The sequence below is a fragment of the Phaenicophaeus curvirostris genome, chromosome 11, assembly GCF_032191515.1.
Source record: "Phaenicophaeus curvirostris isolate KB17595 chromosome 11, BPBGC_Pcur_1.0, whole genome shotgun sequence".
NCBI classification, from domain to species: Eukaryota; Metazoa; Chordata; class Aves; order Cuculiformes; family Cuculidae; genus Phaenicophaeus; species Phaenicophaeus curvirostris.
Window position 1 is genome coordinate 8,904,552 of NC_091402.1, and position 12,748 is coordinate 8,917,299.

The window sequence follows — 12,748 nt, forward strand, 5'->3', positions numbered from 1 at the left end:
GGAAAAGAGGAGAAAGAGCAGCCATTGAAAAGGAGCTTTTATCCTCAAAAGGCTTCAAAACCAAATAAACAGCACAGCACGGGCTTGATTCAAAGCCCATTGAAATCAATGGAAAGCCTCCAGCTGCCCCCCAGTAGACTCCAGCAAGGTCAGGCACACCACAGGAGCTCCATGTGCTGCCCCATCAATGTGCTGACCCCAATCACTGACTCTTCATCACCACATCCTGCAGCTCCTCCTGTCATTTCTTCCTTCTTCTCTCCTTGGCCTGAGCAGGCATTTTGCAATCATTAGCTATTCAAGCCATGCAAAAATATTTATGTTACATTAAAAAAATAACTTTTAAAATAGATTTTTTTTTTCCCCTGGCCAACGCCAGGAATGTGGGAATCACCCAAGTAGCTGGGCCCACATGATCTGTCTCTGCACAAGCCTGAACCATAACTCTGCTCTTCCTGAGGCACCTTCTGGAGCCACCACACAAGTCAGTGCTCCCCCAACTGTCACCCTTGTATTTGCCCTGAAGCCTTAAGTATTTGAGAAGAAACCTGCACTCATACTGCAAAAATTCAAAGTTCCTCTCATTAAGAAAGACAGGTCAAGTTGAGTTAATAGGTATTTCTCATGTCCAAGCTGAGCAAAGCCCCGCCAAGAATGAAAGTAAGGAGTCCTGGTCCAATTTTCCCCTCTCTTAAAAAAAAAAGAAAAAAAAAAAGCCACCAAACGAAAGGCCTAAGCAGCGGCTGTATCAGATGCCTCTAGGGTGGCAGCAGACATCAGAGGTCCCAGAAATGCAATCAAAGAGAAAGGAAGCAAGGACGAAAAGGTGGAGAAGACAAATGAGATGGTGGGATGGCCATGGTGGCTGTGGACCCTGCCACTGAGTCAGCCCGTTCAGGTCAGGTCTTGATAGCATGGACTGTTAAAACTCCTCTTCAGCAAAGAAATCTTAAATAAATATAGCTCAGATCTAGTGTTTTGTTCTGTTTTATCCCTTTAAACTTTCCCCTAGTCATCTTGGCAGAGAGGGAAGCTGAGCAGACACACTGGGAGCAGGGCTTTACCTCAGCCAGGCTCCCCACAGTTTCCTCATCTCTCTTCTGGCCATCCTGCAACTATATAAACTCCCCAGTGGGGGTCAATTGGAGACCATTTGTATGCTTAAAAAAGTTATTCCTGCTACAATGGGCACAAATGAGAATTCAGCATTTGTTAACAATTATTCCAGGCAATAACTTAAGTCTCCCCCTCGTACTTCAAATGGAAACAATGCAGTAACTGAGCAGTACCTGTTGGCAGATAAATTTTTAAATAGATGGATAGAAGTGCCTGAAATGGCTTGCTAAAAGAAAAATTCCTATTTCTTATTTTTCCCCCCACCTCTCTTTGGAATATAAAGCACTTGCAAACTGCCCTTGCCATTACCAGAGCTGTGATTCAATCAGCATCTCATGGTCCTAATTAATGGGTATTTGCTTTCACGGGTGTGATTCTTCATTTGCCAAGATTGCAAAATTATAATGCATTTTTCCTTATCCTCCTTGGAGAGGACCTTGAGAGCTTAGCCAGGAAAAGAAGCCATTTGGAGCAGCAAAAGGATGCTTGAAAACAGAGCTAGTGTGCTCATATTAGGCCCTTTCTGAGGTGAAAGGATCAAATTGACATTTAAAAAAAACCCAACCTGTTGCTCTCATTCAGGTTAATAGGCAGAACTGTAGCACAAGAAGCCCTTTACCAGCCTGTCTCATCAGGTAGCACCATCCTGTCAGGTTGCTCCTGGAGGATGCTTCCCAAGAGCTCAGCCCCATCCTGCACACACAGTTGGAGAAAGGGGATGGGGCACATCAAGCCCAGGGAAACCAGAGCACCTGATTCTCCTTTTCCTCTAGTCCTACATCAAGAGGAAAGAAGCATTCCAGCTACTGATGTTTGGGCCCTGCCACATCCAGTGTCATTACCTCTTGTCCCACGTACCTATTACTCAAGCCTTGAAAATTCATACAAGGAACTGAAGGACCAAACATCCTTCCCCTTACATGCACCTGTCTTTCTCAGTATGGGACACTGCAATCAACACCAGGTGTCTCACCAAGTCCTGACCCATCTTCAAGACCCACCAAAGCTGAGGTTGCTGTGTGCCTCTTGCCCACTGCATCCCTAAGCATATTTTTCATTGTTCAGGGAGGCAAGAAGGATATTTGAGCCCCAGCAGGGAAAAAAAGATTAGACAAACTCTCAGGAGAAAAGCAGTAGCTTTAGGATGGGGAAAAGCTCTGGAACCAGCATCTTGGGAGTAGTGAAGGCACAGCTGTAGGCTAAAAAGAGTTTCAATGTACAATAGGCTGCTTGTAGAGAGAATAACTTCTCATGAGGGGCACAGATAGAGGGCATCTACCCCTTCCACAGAGAGGCAGCAAGCTCCTTCAGCACACACCTCATACCTAGGAAATGACAAGCGGGATTCAAAAAGCACATCTAGTGGATGCTACACTTCCAGTTCCTCTGGGAATTAAAAAAAAAAAGTCGTATAATATCCTTTACCCCTTTTTCCTACTGATTGTTGAATGAAATAAAAGCCTCATAAGAACACAGCAGTGACTGGAATACAATTCATGTTTCTGTTTTGCTAAATCATGCGTTGATACAGCAGGTAAATTTGTGGCACAGCACCATCTGTTTCTCAATATGCTTCCTGCCAGCTACCGTAACAGGGATTTACTCACATATCCCTTTTGAAACATGGGCGAGTTGGTAGGCATAACGTCTGTCACCTGTCAACTGCATATTTGGGATATACCCTACTGAAAGGTGGGGATTGATCTTTTATTTTCTGACATACTGGGTAGGCTCACAGTGCCAGCTCTAGTGAACAGCGCTTGATGATGCTACACATCCTTAAAATACTGCAGGAGGAAGCACGTATTCCAGCTGTTTGTGCCTCATGCCAAGGCACATTTATTTCAGCAATTGCATTTCTAAATATTCTGAGGGTTGCTGCGAGCTCACAAATTATGATACATGAATGGGAAGGAGAAACACAGCCAATATTTCCACATCTTTAGATGGAAATTTAAGGGACTTGTACACAAGCATTCATGAAGGTCTCAATCACTAATCAGGGAGCTTCCAAGTTCTTGTGTCTATCAGCTCAGGGCAGACCTCACAGTAACCAAAGCACCGGGAAGCTCAGTACAGAGCAGGCTCTGAAGGTGAGCATCCCCAGGGCAGTCTGGGGGTGCAGAGCCCTGCCAGGACTCAGCTGAGGATGGGCTGTCCTATCCAGCTGCTCCCTCGGCTGGGTACAGAGCTATTGCTAAAGGACAGACCTGGCAGGTGACAGAGCAAAACCCAACCCCCTCAACTCATCCAAATTTCTGCTCTCCTGCCTGCAGGACAGCTGGTAAGGGTCTCTGTTCTCAGAACAAGGACAGCAAAGCCCACCACAGCCTGGAATAGCATTGGCTCCTGCTGCAATAGCAAATGCTTTCAGTCCTCAAGGTCCTCAGTATGGGCACCAAAACCCAGCCCAAGGCAGGACAGCCTGGTCAAGCCTCCATTCCCTCAGTGTCCACAGTAGACACTACTTTCAAACACATACTTGACCCACCAGCTAGCACCCAGCATCAGGAACCACACCAGAGGAGAGTCTGCCACTAGCAACACCCATGCTAGTGGAAAATAACCCTGGGAGAAGCTTTCTAATACCTCTCATGCTCAAGTACTTCTGAAGCAAGTTCCCAGGAGCACCTCCACCAACCACAGGAATACACATCCCCAGCTCAAAAGCCAGTAAGGGTCTCCCAGCCTCAGGTAATTCAACATGTCAATTCAAGCAACAAGATTCTCTCACCTGCGACTCAGGAGACAGGTACTCTCTGGAAGTGAAAGCTGCTTGCACACACCTTACCCTCTGCCACACGCCATAAAAAGCTCTTAACTCTGTACTGGATACTCCACTCACACAAACTCAGCTCAGGTCTTCTGCAAAGCCTCCTCTGTGGGGGCTGCTTGCCACACACTGCAGCGCTGGAGCTGGTGGCTGGAGGCAGGGGAATTCCTGCAGCACTTGGAGAAGAGGCCAAGCACCTCCCAGGGTGCCCAGGACAAGAGAATGCCTGTCAGGAGACAAAGCAATGAGCAAACTGGTTCAGCCTGTTGCTGCATATGCTGAAGGCCAGCCCGGCACAGAAGGTGTTTAAGTCATGTTTGCTCCTGCCCAAGCTTGAGAGAGAAGAAAAAAAAAAAAAAGGAAAAGAAAAGAAAAGAAAGTGGCTTTTCAGACTTTCACCTAAGCATTTTCAAAGGGAGTATTTGGTGACTGTAAAGATAAAGAGTTAGAACTTCAATGCCAAACTTAGAACAAAACAAGCTCTTCGTTCTCCCAGATTTTATTTTACATGTGCATCTCCTCTTCTGCAGCCATCATTTTACAGTTCAGAGTCCAGAATACGGAGTTTCATTTCCACTTCTCTCCCCTCCAGCCTCATTTACAGAATCATAGAATCACCAGGTTGGCAAAGGGCCACCGAATCATCGAGCCCAACCATTCCTATCAAACACTAACCAGGCCCCTCAGCCCCTCGTCCACCCGTGCCTTAAACACCTCCAGGGAAGGTGACTCAACCACCTCCCTGGGCAGCCTGTTCCAGTGCCCAGTGACCCTTTCCATGAAAAATTTTTTCCTAATGTCCAGCCTAAACCTCCCCTGGCGGAGCTTGAGGCCATTCCCCCTTGTCCTGTCCCCTGTCACTTGGGAGAAGAGGCCAGGTGGCTATAAGGCTATAAGGAATCAAAACAACCAGCAGAACTTTACAAAGAACCAGCCCCGATATTCTAACTTTGCATGGAAGGAAAGGAGAGGATCCATAAAAGCCTCAGTAAGTTTCATCTGATTTAGAAGTACAACCGATGATATCTCTCTCATGTCTTAAATATCTCAGTTGCAGGTTTGAGTAGCTGTTTTGCTGCATACAGGTTGCCCCATACAAATGCATCAAAACACACAGCAACTGGCTGCTGCAGGTCTGAGCCAGCACTGTGCCAAGGGAAAGGATGATCCTGAGCTGTGTTAGCCTGGCTGCAGTCACTCTCGGTAAGTGCAGGAGGAACCAGCCTGTCCACGGCTGCATGACACTCAGACTACATATCTTCAGCTCAGCTCAAGCAGCTCAGACCTCAAGTCACTTTTCCTCACTTCTCCATGGGAATTAGCTTTATTGGGAGAAATTAAGGTATTAGATGTCATCACTGCAGTTCTGATAGTGTCTGTGCCTTGCTGCATTTCAGCTACCACCACCTCCCAGCAGAGAACTGGGACTATTTAAGGAGAGATTCTCCTACCTAGAGGACGCGAATAAAATCAGTATTCCCAAAGGACCCACTGGCTTGCCTACAGCATCCAGAATACTCAACTCTGAGAATGTGACATTCAACACTGAAAACATCTTAAAGCATATCTACATGAGTGCACCTCTGGCACATTATTGGACTGCTTTTCTAAGAGAAGCCTTATCAACTCACACCTGAAGTTCTCCTGCAATTGTTCATCCTCACTTTTCCACATCATATACAATTTCATCCTTCTCACTATTTCAGTCTTCTTCCTTTTATCCAGTCTCTTCGTGGGACATTACAAGGAAAGTATCTATTCTCCTTTACAAAAATCTCATGCATCCTGCACAGGCACATTTCCCCAAATGTTTACTCACAGTAGCACAGAACAATCTCCCTGTCCAAGCCTGCTAATAGCAGATGTTGTCTACAGAATACGCCAGCTACACAGCCAAGACACTGGTGTACAGATTGAACTGCAGCACAGCTCCCTGGTAATGTTTCCAGAGCCCACCTTTCCAGCTGCTATGACTTCTGCATGTTTTGGTTCATTCCAGATGCAAATTCAGCCTTGCTTAACATCTTTAAGTCCATCTCTGCATAATCCTTCCTCCCATTAACGAATGAAGCGTTTCCAAGGAATAGAAATATACATTACCTTATTACAAGAGTCAGGCCAAAGCAGATCTTTAAACAAAACATCCTGACTAAGCTCTCCTAACCCCGCTTACCCCATCCTTTCCCCCCTGCACCCTCTAGGTATCCCCGACAGGCAGTTCCTCAAAGCAGCAGTCGCTGCTGCAGGACCGGTCTTTCAACAGCCCAGGGCACCGGTGCTTGTTTCAAGCCTGCTCTCATGCAGGGAATCCACCCAATTCACCTCCCAGGTGAAATCTGTAGCATCCACACACCTGCTCTTCAGAGAGAGCAGCTCTAGCACTAAAACCATCCAACACCTTTGAGGTCTCCGCTCTCTAGGTTTTCTCCTCTGCAGGCTGCAGCACACACTGCTTATAGTTTTGGTGACCCTCAAGCCTGGAGAAGCTCATCAGCACACTGCCTAGTAGCCCCCAAGGAATTTTAGTATTGCCAACCGCGCCTTAATGATTGTATTTTGAATCATCACAATCACAATGACAGTAGCTCATTAGACAAGGACCTGCACTGGTTTCAACCCTCCCCACATACACACCCACCAAGACCACCACAATACACAGGCAGCCAGAGAAACACAGGATAAAAAAGAGCCCACCCTGAAGTAGCTGTTCCTTACAGAACAGACAATGTGCGCAATTCAATCACCCTTCTGCCCAACACACAGTATTTAGTAAGCAATTGGATTTCTACCAGGAAGACTGAGCACCATCAGGCTGTGATTAAAAGGATTACACTGATGACAAGTTTTGAGAGGGTAGAGATGGAGAGCACATTGTGGACCACGGCTCACTAGAGGGCAGCCGGCATTCAGCTCTGCCACCCTGGACCTTGGCGAGGGAAAGGAGAGCCTCCTCGCACAGACTTAAGACTTGAAAGGCTCCAGTATCAACACATCAATCGCACCACTGAATTCGCACAAGTGATGGTGTGACCAGAAGCAGTAAAACCCTTATTAACCTTATACTATGCACATAGGGTGTCTCAGACAGAGACTTGGACTCCTAGGGGGGTAAAGTAACAAAAACAAACCCAACAAACAAAAAAACCCCACCCCATTAAACAGTTATTTAGAAAAAAAAATAGGTCATGCTTTTGTTTTCTAGCTTATGCAAGGCATACATAAATAAACCAATAAACCACCACATCTCCCTCCCCCCAACAAAGTCTCCCTCTCACATGGGAATACCCTTTACCTCACCTGCTAAGTTCCTTCACAGCAGCCAGAAACCGTGAGATCTGACCTCATTTCTGCAAGATTTACTCTGTATTCTCTTGGTAAACTCTTACCAGGGTGCAATTGCCTTTGTATGGCAACTATATATTATCCTATTACAGAACACCAAGGGAATAGAGATTTAAGGAAGACAACAAGTCTTCACCAGGCTTTAACCCTCCATCATGAGAGTGATTTGCTTATGTCAATAACCAGGTCAAATATTCCCAATGGACCCTTTTCCGATTGCAGACTATTTATATGAGGGGCCAGCAATGTGACCCAAAGCTTACTCCAAGTCACTTGGAGTCTGTCCATGCTAGACCGGTCCCTGCAAGGTCAACAGAAGGTTCTGCTGGGGCTTGAGCCCAGCACAACTCTACAGGCAACCCCAGCTCATCTCAGCAGTGTCTACCCTTCAAGTAGTTCTGCTCCATGTTTTAACTGACCCTTGTCAGTTTTATTATAGCTAAAAGTCTTCACAAACTGGTATCTAATAGATGATAACTGGTCTCAGACTAGACAAGAATGTAATTTAAAATACACCACAAAAAAAAGATTTATAAGAAAAGGACAATTTTCCTCCCTAATAAATAAGCTGCTCTCAGATCTTCAGGGCCATGATGGTCCCAATTCCACTCTTAGACCTAAGTTGCCTCCTAAATGCCTCCTTGTATCTAAGGAGTAAAACACCATAGCCAAGAAATACCATGAGAAATCATTCCTGTTCACAGTTACTACGTAACTGACATACTCATGCTTTGTTATTAACACTTTAAAAGCATGTAGGCAAGCTGGGATTTGTATTTGTTTCATACACATTTTTTCCAGCCTGTCCCTTAATTCACCTCAAGTCATAGCGAGGCCACAGGAAAGAGTCACTATTTACTGTTACTGGAAAGTGAGCCTGGAGCAATCATGCAGTGGGAAAGAGTTCGCAGAGAAGCCCATTTACTCACCACTTGAGACACCTGCAGTAGCTTAGATACTTGGAGAGAATGAAAAATTAACCTTTTTCCAGCATTGCCTATTATTACTTTACCTCTCCTTGAACAGGTATTTTCATTCAGAGACACTTATGTATAGATTAGAAACGAGAAAGCATGCCAGTTTGGATTCAAGATCATCCTATCACTTCTTATAAGCAACTTACATGCCAAAACCCTAGATTTTTTTTTTTATATCCAGTAATTTAGCAGCACATATTGATTTTGAAAGAATGGACAAAGCTAAGTAAGCAGGAGGCAGTGACAGCCAAGAATAACCACTGGGTGAAGACTAAGAAAGAAAATAAAATAACTTAATCACGGAAAGATCAGAGAAAGAGTCCACATATTCCCTACTCAAATGGCAAACTCTCAAAATCAAAATTTCTTCCACTGGAAATACAGGAAAGTATGGGTACAAAAGGAAAACCTGCTCATATTGTCCAGAAGCTCAAGGATTATTTTGGCTTATATAGCATTATCTTTTTAGGACAAAGCATAAGTGGTTTTGTTTGTTCATTTTCCACACTAAAACCATCACATGGCTGTGACTCCAGTGTTTTCACACCCAGTACAGGGCCACATGTGCTGCCAAGGCTGACACAGGGACCCTGGCACCTGCAGCACACTGGGGAGCCCAAGTCACTCCTAGCAGTTCCAGTGCCACACAGGATCACCCCCTTCACCCAGGTCTCAGGACAATCGCACCAGCAAGAAGCTGCAATACAACAGCTAAGGGTTAATGCAACCTTTCAGGTGAACTTCAGTTTCACAGGTTCTGGATAGGCTCTCTGGAAGACTCCTGACCAAAAAAAAAACAACCAGGAAAAGAAAGAAACAGTGTACAGGGAAGGGATTACTGTTAGAAATTAATTAACACATAATGCCCAAACAAATGAGTTTCATCCCAGTTCATTCACTCCATCCCAGAGGGAGAATATCCTTCTTATCACAGCAGCAGAGAAAGTGAGGATAAGTCTAATAAAAAGACAAGCTGGGCTTCTGAGAGTTGTTATTTTTAACTAGTTCTCCCTTTTTGTTCCATGTTATTTTAATTAAAAGGTTGAGACTGTATTAAGAGCCCAATCTTGCACCAGTATTAATCTGCAGCATCCTGCAAGGCAACAAGGATCTTGGCTCAGATTGCTGAGCCCAGTTGCTAAAGAGGCTGTTTTGATACATGGCACAATTTGAAGTCTTCGCCACATTACCTCAGGAGAGGAAAACCCCATGTTCCCCTAGAGCTGTGACTCTGCTGTATTTGTCATGTAGCATTATATTCTCCAAAGAACGTTTCCTAATTAGGCACAGAACAAACATGCAACAACAGTGAGGCTAACAAGGCAACTCTTGCTTTCTTCTGTTACAAGACACATCCGGAGTTAGGGTTGAGTTTGGGTATTTTGTTTGGGTTTTTCTTTTGTTGTTGTAGGCTTTTGAGAAAAATCAAACGGGGAAAAAAGTACTCAAGTTCGATCTGCTCAGGATGAGCATCCTGCATCAGCTGGGGAGAAGAGCAGGATCTACAGGACAGTGACAACAGCTCACATGTGCAGACTGACTTGACACCCTCAGAATATGCCACATGCCAGATGCTCCCAGCATGGGAGGCCTCAGCTGGTCTCCCTCCCAGCTGCACAAAAGAAAGCCTACAGGGACATGCTGGTGCCCAGTAAGAGGGTGGGTTGTCATTTCACCACAGACAGGAGAAAAAACAATCAGTGACCTGGGGTTGTCATCTCCAAGACAGGAGACAATGCCATTTCTGAGCAAAGACCACATCACACGGAAGACAAACATCCTCCATACATGCAACAAAGCACAGTGTTGGAGGAGACCCCTCCTTGGGGCAGCAAATCCCACATCAAGGGGGCATACAGGGGCAGTTATTGTGTTCAGGCTGTTCAGAGCTCTCCTTGTGTCTCATCAAGCAGGAAGGAAACAATGGGTTTGAAGTCCCAGCCTCCAGCAGTAGTAACCCACCAGCCAGGAACGGGCCACAAAAAGCTCCCAGTTAACACCAGTAGTGAAGAAATTATGTAAAGCAACCCCTGTCCTAAAAACTAAGGCAAGGGAAGGGCCTCAGGCTTTCACACTGCCAGCAGCAGCAGCTAAGAGTCCTGCAGCCAGGCATTTTCAAACGTTTATCTCCTCCCAGCACAGAAGACTTAATGTGGAGATCCAAAACAGTTGCCCGGGACAGCCTCCTGCCAAGAGGGGCAGCCTTGTATTTATGAGGTGTTACTTTCCATGCAGGCTGGGAGCTTATCTAGGTGAGTGCACGAACAGACCTGGGCTCAGCAGACGCAGAGCAGAAGGCTGAAGCAGCACTCCTAGCTCCCACCTAGGTCAACCAGCACCGACAAGTAAACAAGATTGCACTCAAGCAATTGCAGGTGATTTTACTGAGGCAGTCAGGGAGTCACTGTCTCCCCATGTGCCCTCCTTCCACATTTTTTTCTATCAAGCAGCTCCCTTCTAAACATACATTGCTCTGCTCTACATTACAGTTAAAAAAAGCTCACCACAAACCAAGATTTGGACTTGGCAAAGACTTTTTGATGACAAGCTGTGGCTAAAATCCACGCCGCAGTTCAGAGAAAGCATGTCCCTGCTGCAGGACTAGAGATTGTGTGAGGGTGGCAGTAGGGTCCCCTCCCCAACACAGCCATATGTACCCCTAAACGCATGGGCCAGTTTGCAGTACCAAGGTACCAGACACCCAAACTCACAGCTACTGTGGTGAAATGAGGGAAAAGATTTTGAAACAGGAGTGCAGAGGTTCAGCTGGCAGCATCTTCCAAATGTAGTTTCCCCTAACATCCAGCATTTTAGGAACAGAGATGCTCTTCTCTCCAACAAGAGTTCCACTTCTCCATCTCTGCACCAGCCAAATTACTCTCTGACGCAATCCCATGGGGTTCTTGGTGCTTATAGCTTTCCAACAAGCAGGGCTGACAAGTCTTCAGCCCCTAACTGCCCGCAGGGCCCTTCACAGCATGCTGAGGGTCTGCTCTGCTGGAGCAATGGCACAAGCAGTAGGAGGACCTCACTGGCAAGGTGAGATGACACCACAGAGCACCCTGCACCTTCGGTAAGGAGTATCCAGCTGGAAACTTCAATTTGGATTCTAGTAAGTTACCATATTCTTGAGCAATAATCACTAATCCTATACGAGAGATGCTTGATGATGACAACAGCAGTGAATCATCCTCCTTGCACATGAGCCCCCAATTCCTTTCACTCTCCCTTTCCAGGATTTGATTCAAAACAGTCCCTTCTGTTTTCAAAGCTTCTTATCTCTTTGCTTTAGCCTACAGCTTACAAGCTTGCTCTTTTCCCCCTTCCTTTGAGAAAGGCCACGTACCAGCTTGCACTGTGGGTTTAAAGCAGCAGCTATGAGGTATGAATGGACACAGTTTCTGTAATCACTGGTCTGACCCATCTCTGCACCCTGAATCCCATGCTGAGACATGCTTTGTAAGTGTTGTCCTACATGGCTACAGTCCAGTTTAGCTTGGAAAAAAACATCTATTCCTTCCACCACCTACTGATGTTTATTTGCTTTGAGTATGAACAAATAAGCGTAGTACAATCTAGAACACGACAAGCAAAAATAAAAACAGACACTAAAGTGTAAAATGCATATAAAGCACAAAATAGTTTCAAGATGAAATTAAATTTCAGCTATGGGTTCTGTGAGTTTTCTGGGAGATGTAGGAAAAGCTTAGCACTTTTTGAAAAAAAAGTAAAAAAGAACAGGATCTTTGAGAAATACACTGAAAACGGCTTAAGCCGAAGAGGGAGGTGGGAAGAGACAACAGCCCCCTCCAGCAGGATATCACTTAACAGTATCACTTACAAATGCAAATACAGACAATCCTGTAAAACAGGCTCAAAGCTAGTCTGATAACGCAGTTCACAAACTATAGGAATTTGCCCTCAAAACTTTCCTTCTAGTACCAAGGTCTATACTTGGTGATCACAAAAAGCATCTAACAGATAAAATGAAGTGAGCTTTCAAAAGTGTTGAAGTCGTTGATAGAGAATCACATAATTTTGAGATGAAAGATAAAGCTTTGACTGGAATAAAACCACATGAAATAGCGAGAAAAGCATTATAAAGTTATTACCATTTGGGCTTTTTTTCCATTTGCCTTCTAAGATTCATATCTCCAGCATCTCCTCAGCTACCCTGAAAGCTACAAATCTACCAAAAGGGAGAGCAGGTATTGCAATATCAAGACTGTAGGAATTTTCAATTTAAGATGCAAGAAGATAAAACAAAAACAAAGGGCCACAAGCCCTTAAGAGTTGCAGCATATGGAGATCATCATTTCCCATCAATACCAGGGAGGGCTGGAGCCACAGCAGCAACTAAAATCCCCACGCACAGGCACTAAGGGAACATAAAAACCTGTTCTTAGGACACAGACCAGCCACTAAATTACAGAGGTTAGGATAAAAACTTCCTCTAAGGAGTGGCTAGCCCATAGTCATTCTGTATCAAGATGCAAGTGTCAGCTGGCTCCTGACCCTTAAAATTACTTCCATCTGCCTT

The 12,748-nt window shown here is 45.2% G+C and overlaps 1 protein-coding gene across 2 annotated transcripts in view; it reads right to left on the bottom strand.

Moving 5' to 3' along the window:
• FRMD4B (FERM domain containing 4B) overlaps positions 1–12,748 on the bottom strand; it is a 133,103-nt gene that overhangs the window by 95,478 nt on the left and 24,877 nt on the right. The window contains exon 1 of one of the 2 annotated variants that reach the window (XM_069866318.1): positions 3,851–3,871. The exons of the other annotated variant lie outside the window; for it this stretch is intronic. The gene's annotated coding sequence lies outside the window, so the exon portion shown is untranslated. Of the gene's footprint in view, positions 1–3,850; positions 3,872–12,748 lie in introns of those variants that run through there. 2 annotated transcript variants of the gene reach the window in all.